This window comes from Haemaphysalis longicornis, unplaced genomic scaffold (genome assembly GCF_048455015.1).
Source record: "Haemaphysalis longicornis isolate Haplotype H1 unplaced genomic scaffold, Haemaphysalis longicornis Haplotype H1 scaffold_4, whole genome shotgun sequence".
In the NCBI taxonomy this organism is placed as follows: Eukaryota; Metazoa; Arthropoda; class Arachnida; order Ixodida; family Ixodidae; genus Haemaphysalis; species Haemaphysalis longicornis.
The window spans coordinates 155,472,925-155,481,080 of NW_027526361.1; the positions used below are offsets into that span (position 1 = coordinate 155,472,925).

Genomic DNA, 8,156 nt, shown 5'->3' on the forward strand with positions numbered 1-8,156 from the left:
GGGGCTTTATCATCTATAATGAGGGGTCGATTGTTGTATTGCGGTTTCCTTTAACGAAGTAACGGAACTTTGTGCTGTACGGCTGATTAGCCTGACGCATGCGCTCGGAGTCTTAGGCCTTGGGCCCAGGGCGCTTTTGCCCACGGGAGTCGTTCTTGCCCACGGCACTAAAACCGTTGGGGGTAGACCTGCGAAATAAGCTTTGCTGCAAAATAACATAATTAGCCGCAATTTGATTCACTTCGCGCGTAATTTTTTAGGTTGTTTTTGGAAGACATTTATTTTAATGAAACTGTAATAAATAATTAAATACACCTGCCCTGACCCGCCCACCTACATTCCCCGCTGACACGACTCGATCGCCCTCTAAAATAAAAGAAATACCCGCATGCAATGATGTATTTCTGCATTGTTTTTTGGTATCTTAGTGTATGGGAATTTGCTTTCTCGAAGTATCATAGAAGCTGCATCCTACGGGCGTTTCTGTAGCTCTGTATCAGTATTGTCGAATTATGTCTGATGATTTAAATTGATGGTGAATAAAGGTTGTATAAAAGGTTGTTCGTGTATCTAATATGTACCATGATAAATTTCGAGTTAAGATGCTGTTATTTGTTGGCGCGAATGGCGGCTACGCTACCCCAGAATAATGGCTGGCGAACTGCCTGTATTCAAAAAAAATATTTTAGTTTGTAGCAGCATCACTTCAAAGCTACACTGGCGCTATCATTTCCCCATTTCCCGGTACTAATCGCTAAGCCCCTGCGGAGGGCTAGGGTTAACATAGCGCGATTGCGGTTCTACACCGCCAAGTTACCGTTCGGCTGTCAGGACCGCGGTTAGTGGATGGCTACAGATTATTGTAGATCAGCAGGGAATATTTAGTGTGTGGTGAAATCACTGCAAACAAATTTACTACGTCTATTTTTCTTTTTCTTAAGACATGCGAGCATTATTGCTTGCCTCAAAACGGCATCCCCGTGCTGAGAAGATGAACGCTTTCACCGATGCGTACCCGCGGGCAATTGGAAGTAAACAACTTTCGGTTATACAGTACTAAGTACGGAGCATCTTGCATGCAGCCTAGCGTTTAAAAGTGGCCTGTACCGTTACATGCGTTCCAAGTATGCTCAGTGCACGTTCTCCATCTGAAATGAGTCATTGCTCGTGGTTTTGTTATATTAAGTAATCGGGAAATATAAATTTTTATACGTTGCAATTGACATTGACTTGAAGGATATTGATTGTTAGTGAGAATTTTTACACAAGAAACACTACATGGTAGATAAATGCATCGATATCCTCTGTATTTGTTCGCAAGGCTTGGACATCAGTAGCCTCAGTCATCGCCAACTAAATGGAAAATATGACATGAAAGTCAAGAGGAAAGACTCACTTGTCGAGAGTACAAACATTTAACCAATGCTGAGGTAAAAAAAACAGAAAATCGCACCTACTGTAAATTAAGGCGTAATAAAAGGACAGGAAGAAGTACGAAACAGTTGTAGCGTCTTTTTGTCCGCGCAAGTAGATTTCGAGAATTCCCACCGGAAGCTTGCTGCAACGAGTTGCACGACGCTCGAAGCAACAGATATCATATGATTGCATCCATTAAGGACACTAATCAATATTATGTAGACTAGTATTTCCAGTGCTACGATTATTGGAGTCGGAGTGTAAACTTTTCATGTGAATATGTGGTGTTCCCAAAGGCAAACTTAACTAAACAGACCAACATAACTGTTTAGCCGATCTATGCGATTGGAACGATTTTCGCTCACCTTTCAAAAGTGCGATAATCCAGAGGATCTGACAGCGAAGGAATCCCGCCGTGAAATTCCACGCCGCGAGGAAGAACTTAGGTTGCAGAAGCGCCCGAAAACCGTCCCAATCATGCCGAGTCCCACTTTTCTTCCACACTTTTCAACGATAATGCTTCTGGAGGTTCTACCCACAAGAATCGGATCACTTTTGAAGTTCGCGTCGGTCGGCGCCCTTGTACGAACGGCGGACAGGTTTTTCCTTCCTCGGGTACAGCCGTGAGGGGGAAAAGCAGGATGTCAGGCGCGCAGAGATGCGAAAAGGAGCGCTAGTTCCGCTGACGGCGCGGATTGATCCGGCGCGTGCCGTGCGTTCGGGACGATCCCAGTCGCGGCGTTGCGCAGGGGCCTCAGCCGGCTCGAGGTCGGCGCCTCGGTGGCCGCGTCAGTGGCGCCGGCGCGCGGTGGATGCGGCAGGGGCCGTGGTCGATGCCGCTGGCTGGCGGCCTCGGCGGGACGGTTCTTCTTTCTCCCGGTATCCCTTTCAGGGCCTTGTTCGGGAAAGCGGGGGACCAACTCCTAAAGTAGTTGGGACGACCGGACGATGGCTGCGCGCCGAACAATATCACGCCGTTTTAAGCACTTGCTGCGCCCTCCACTCCTTGTTCTTCTTTGTGCATCCTTGCATCCTGCCTCGTCTCGGCGGCGCCATCTAAGACATTCGCTCTCGATGGCGCGAAGCGCTTGCGATCGTTTCATGCGGCGACGTGCTGCTGAACATGGTAGAAGAACGCGATTTGTTATCCAATTTAGGACTATATTCCCCGCCTTTCAAGAGCGCGAACTGTCCTTGAGCTCGAATACAAGAAGATGGTTTTAGTGTAGATATAAGATAGATAATCCGGTGACAGTTGTCAGCTATTTTTCATATTGTCACGCCGAAATCTGTCGCAACTGATTCCGGGAACGCATAGCGGAAATGATGAATTCTTATTTTTTGCACTAACACAAAATATGGATTTTGGTCGCATCGCAGGAAAGCATGCACGTAATGAGCGTCAAGTAGGAGTGTTGCATATGAAGGAGGGCGTGGCCTGATGAATCAATCCTTTCGGAAGCATGATTTTTTAATACAATTTTACCATTTTAAAATTGCACTCGATGCTAAAAATTGTTTGAAACGATAGTTTATGGCTCTGTGTACTTGGAAAAGACCAAACTCACACAACGTCAGGTTTTTGCAGGTCGGCCTATACTTGGTGTTTCACACAGATGGGCTGGTTCTTTACGGTTACAATCTGCGTTTATTTGCGTTGGATTTTGCCGACCTCAGCCAATCGTAAAGAGCTGCCCGTAATGCTTCATTAGTTCCGTGCTCAAAAGCATCTAGGAGGTCGAAAGCCTGTTCCCTGTTTCCCTCTTCATATCTCTTATTTTAGCGAAACTGGCAATAAAAGTGCTGTCTGTGTCAGCCTAACGAGGCAACCTTCAAATGAGTATGCATTTTGTCTTAATGGCACTTTTAACGGAGCGTTTGAGTGACCAATGATTCTTTTCAGTTGGTGACCTGGGAGGGCTACCATCGTTTAGAAGCACTCGTCGTCTAACAGCGCTCATATCGGATATTGTGTACCACGTCATAGGTACCTTTATGGTGCATACATAAAAAGCAAGGTGTAAATTAGACTTTACTCGTAGCCGACAAATGAGTCGAATATATATTTAGGCTGATGAATATCTGACATGAAACTCTCACTCATGTATTATCGGGTGAAATGAGTAAAACAAACTTAGGAAAAATGCTGATCTTACACCGTGAAAGATTTTACTGATTGCATTACAAAGCTTGTACTGTACACCTGATGGTTGGGCTCGGCAATATGTCACTCTGTTTTATGCGAGTGATTAATGTTTCGTGTTTACCCACCGCTGTCGCTCAGTGGCTACGGAGTTGCGCTGCTCAGTACAACAACGCCGTTTCGATTCCCGGCCGCGGAAGCCACTTTTCTGATGGAGGTGAAAAGCAAAAACGCCCGCGTGTTCGACATTTCGGCGCACGTTAAAGATCCCCAGCTGGTAAAACTTAATCCGGAGTCCTCCACTACGGCGCGCCCCATCGCCTGTATAGCTCCGGTGCGTTAAGCCCCACAATCAGGTCAAAATGCTTGGAGGTGCTGCGACGTTGCCATCCCACCGCTGACAACCCGTTGCTGCATGCGGGAAGGCGTACCCGAGCCGAGCTCCGTCGCCTCCGAGATACGTTTGGTAGCGTGGTGAAGCGAGCGGCCAGGCAATGTTGCTGCCTGGAAGAAGGCTAGAAGCCGAAGGCATACGTAACTTCTTTACTTCATGGCAAAAGATGGGCCGAAGCCAGACAAGAGCAATGCCCCGACGGGTGAGGTTACACTATAGGACTCGAGCAGAGTGACAGCATTGATTCACTGCTCAAACATGAAGGAACTACAGCTCTTGGGGGAGTTATTTATACCCAAAGCGCCAACGGTAAGAACAAGCGTTCCCTCTAGATTGTGCACCCGACATGAACGGCACAGACACACACAGCACCCCTTTCTAGAGTTCGTAAGGGGTCGGTAGCAACGGCACATGCCGAGTCTGAGAGAGGGGAGAGAGGAGGTCTTCGCAGGGACGCGGGGCTTCTGCGTCATTCTGGCAAGTCTGCGCGAGTTGCGTCGGCACGCGACCGAAGTTTGATCACGCCGATAGGGAGGTGCCAGAGATTCAGACACGTCCAGCCTGTTTGAATTGTCGGCTGCACATGTGAGTCACATGCATTGGGGCCTGCTCGAATGGCGCACGCAGTGGAGGCTTCCCCGCACAGCCGTGGAGTATTGCGGCGGGCTGATTCGTAATAGTGGTTAGGACCTTCCTCCGAGCGTTCTGAACAACATTTTAAGCACTACGCAAATGTTGCTAGATTAATTCGGTGTACCTTTAAAACACCGTTCTTCCGTCGGAAATGCGACTAATGAAGCGAACAACGTGGAATACGTAAAACTGTACGCGGCAATACAAAGCGCGACATTCGAAGTTTTACTATTTTTTTATAGCGAAGAACACGGCAGTTGTGTACTCTGCATCTGCTCAGACAATATCTTTTTAGTAGGTAATTAAAGCTCAGTGTCCACGTTTAAAGTGTCAGGTCAATACCATTTCACGACGATTTGGTGGTGCGAATCGCGAAATATAAAGCGTAAGCGGCACATATGATTCCTTATAAACCTATGCCAAATGCCTCAATGCGGTAAACAGATATTCTGTAGATAAAGAAAGGTTTGATAGATTATTATGATTATGGTTATGAGGTTTAACGCTCCGACACTACACAGGCGATGGGCCGCGCCGTAGTTGGCTCTCCGGATTAATTTTGACCCCCTGGGGATGTTTAACCTGCCGCGAAATCTCGAACACACGGGCGTTTCTGCCTTTAGCCTACCTCCAAAACTTTGATAGATGAGGGTCATTCCATGCCAAACGTCCCAGCCGTAAAATCGTCCATCGCGCATTTTCTCAGTAAAAATTGTGGGTCCTCCTCGCATGGCCCGCAATGCTCTCTGAAAGTGTTTTTGTTTAAAAAATTTTTCCTCTTTTTCTAGCGGCCCTTTTACCTCCAGGGTTTGAAGAAAACTTACGTCTGTTAAAAAATTCACGAAAAGGTAACCTCTCTTACAATGGACACCATTTTTTGTGAACATCATGTTGAGACCCTGGGCTGCTCTATGCCCCATTTCTAAAATATTTTTCCTTTTCTTTGCTGTGATTGCCCCATTCGGAAAATACACGATGTCGAGCATTTTCAAACATTTTTAGCAAATACGAGCACATTCTCTCAGCCAGTGAAGCATTTGTAGCTGTATCTCAGCATTGTGTAAAATTGGTAAAAGCTATATTTAAACTGAAAAAAGGTGAAATGTGCGAGAAAACGTTTGTCAAACTTTAAAAATCTCCTTTCTGGCCCATATTCACCTTGAAATTGCGCACTGTTGTTCCCGTAGTAAAAATATCAAATACAAGCCATTCACTAGCACAAATGATCGCAGTTTATTTCAGAAAGTTTAATCAGAACAGCTTTTGTTTTAGCAGAGAAAAAAAATTTCAATTTGTACAGCGACACTACTTCACGCCGTTGTTCCACAGAGCGTCTTCTCTGCACGGCTTGCACCTGCCTGCATGGAAAAGGCACGAGCCAGCGGGTTTGCGCTACAAGAATACCTTTCGCCGCAATGGTACTCGTAGCGTCAGTACAGGAAAAAGAAATATTTCGCGCATTAGTGGGAAAAGTACAACGTGGAGCTAGCGGTGGTGCGCCCATTCCATGAGTACACGAAACTCAACGACTGGACATCAAATGTGCATTTAACGCATCGGGTTATGCAATTCCCACTAACGCATACAAATAAATCCGTTTAACAAGATGACTCCGCAGCTGTTTATTTCATAATTTCCGGCATACTTAAAAGATATCACGTATAACATACCCTGCTCCTTTATGCACGTCCATGTCCAGTCAGTCGTTGAGTTTCCCGTACTCATGGAATGGGGCGCACCACTGCTAGCTGCACGTTGTACTGTTCCCACTAACACGCGAAATATTTCTTTTTCCTGTACTGACGCTACGAGTACCATTGCGGCGAAAGGTATTCTTGTAGCGCAAACCCGCTGGCTCGCGCCTTTTTCATGCAGGCAGGTGCAAGCCGTGCAGAGAAGACGCTCTGTGGAACAACGGGGTGAAGTAGTGTCGCTGTACAAAAAACAAATTTAAATGCAGAGCATGCCAGTAACTCACGATGTCAGCCGCGTTGACGTACATAGTCGTAGTCCGCACCCTTCCCCCTACACTATATAAAAAAAATACTATCCGGCGCCTGTTTTCGATCCCTCTACCCTGCGCGCGGAACGCAATGTACATGGTGCTCTACCCACTGCGCCACAAAGCCGACACCGACTGGGTGGCTACGAACGCGCCTTATATCCTTGACTCATTCAAACTACGTCAAGAAGCTGCTGATACAACGCATTCACTACAACCAACTCCCCAAACACCAAACGTTAACGCAATACACCCACCCCCTCTGCGACGCATTTACTCGAGTCCCCCTCGCGGGGAGATGGGCCCAATTTTTTTTCTCTGCTAACACAAAAAACTGTTCTGATAAAACTTTCTGAAATAAACTGCGATCATTTGTGCCAGTGAATGGCTTATATTTGATATTTTTACTACGAGCACAACAGTGCGCAATTTCAAGGTGAATATGGGCCAGAAAGGAGATTGTTCCAAGTTTGACAAACGTTTTCTCGCCCATTTCTCCTTTTTTCAGTGTAAATACAGTTTTTACCAATTTTCCACAATGCTGAGATACAGGTATAAATGCTTCATTGGCTGAGAGAATGTGCTCGTATTTGCTGAAAATGTTTGAAAATGCTCGACATCGTGTACTTTATGAATGGCGTAATTACAGCAAAGAAAAGTAAAATATTTTAGAAATGCGGCATAGAGCAGCCCAGGGTCTCAACATGATGTTCACAAAAAATGGTGGCCATTGTAAGAGATGTTACCTTTTCGTGAATTTTTTCGCAGACGTAAGTTTGCTTTAAACCCTGGAGGTAAAAGGGCCGCTAGAAAAAGTGCAAAATTTTTTTGGACAAAAACACTTTCAGAGAGCATTGCGGGCCATGCAAGGAGGACCCACAATTTTTACTGAGCAAATCCGTGATGGTCGATTTGACGGCTGGGACGTTAGGCATGGAATGACCCATGAACAGCACACCAACTCTGAGTTACCCGTATGAGCCAGACTCTAGGCCTAATGTTCAGCTTGAAATTTGCTATTATACATTACGCCACTGTCGGTATGTGCTACTCTCTCGCTTTCTAACACTCTGGTACAACATCAACATCAACTTTGGGGTATCTGCCAAAGCGTACCGCCAGGTGGAAATATATTCAGTTGAATTATTGCGTTGTTGGACTAACAGCTGCAATTACAAGTCTGCTATGAGCTGGACTTGAGGCCTTAGGTTTCGCTTTAACCTATATAGAAATTTGTGCAAAAAAACACAAGGGGAATTTTCTCCGCTGCGGGCACGAATACTTTGCTGGCGTAAGAGCAACATCCAACGGGTATACGCCGGAGCATTAGCGTAATATTGCGCTTTGAAGTTCACGTCGTTAACTGATACCCGCCGTTTGTAGGAAACTAAGCACAATGGGTACCTCTTTCAACGGGTACAGGTCGGCCTCGTTTCTCAAAGCGGGGATGTTGAAACCTAACATATGAAGTTCACTAACTCGTCTCGCCCCCTCTCTCGGTGGCGCCGAGCTTCCATGCTAGCGACTTATACACCGTAACATAGGGTGGTTTTGGAAAGAGGCTTATC

The 8,156-nt window shown here is 46.1% G+C and overlaps 1 protein-coding gene across 1 annotated transcript in view; it reads right to left on the minus strand.

Annotated features, from left to right (window-relative positions):
- Positions 1 to 2,418, minus strand: part of LOC144180630 (uncharacterized) — an 86,344-nt gene extending 83,926 nt beyond the window's left edge. Inside the window, exon 1 of the mRNA XM_077708943.1 lies at positions 1,782 to 2,418. The gene's annotated coding sequence lies outside the window, so the exon portion shown is untranslated. The remainder of the gene's footprint in view (positions 1 to 1,781) is intronic.
- Positions 2,419 to 8,156: the final 5,738 nt, after the last annotated feature.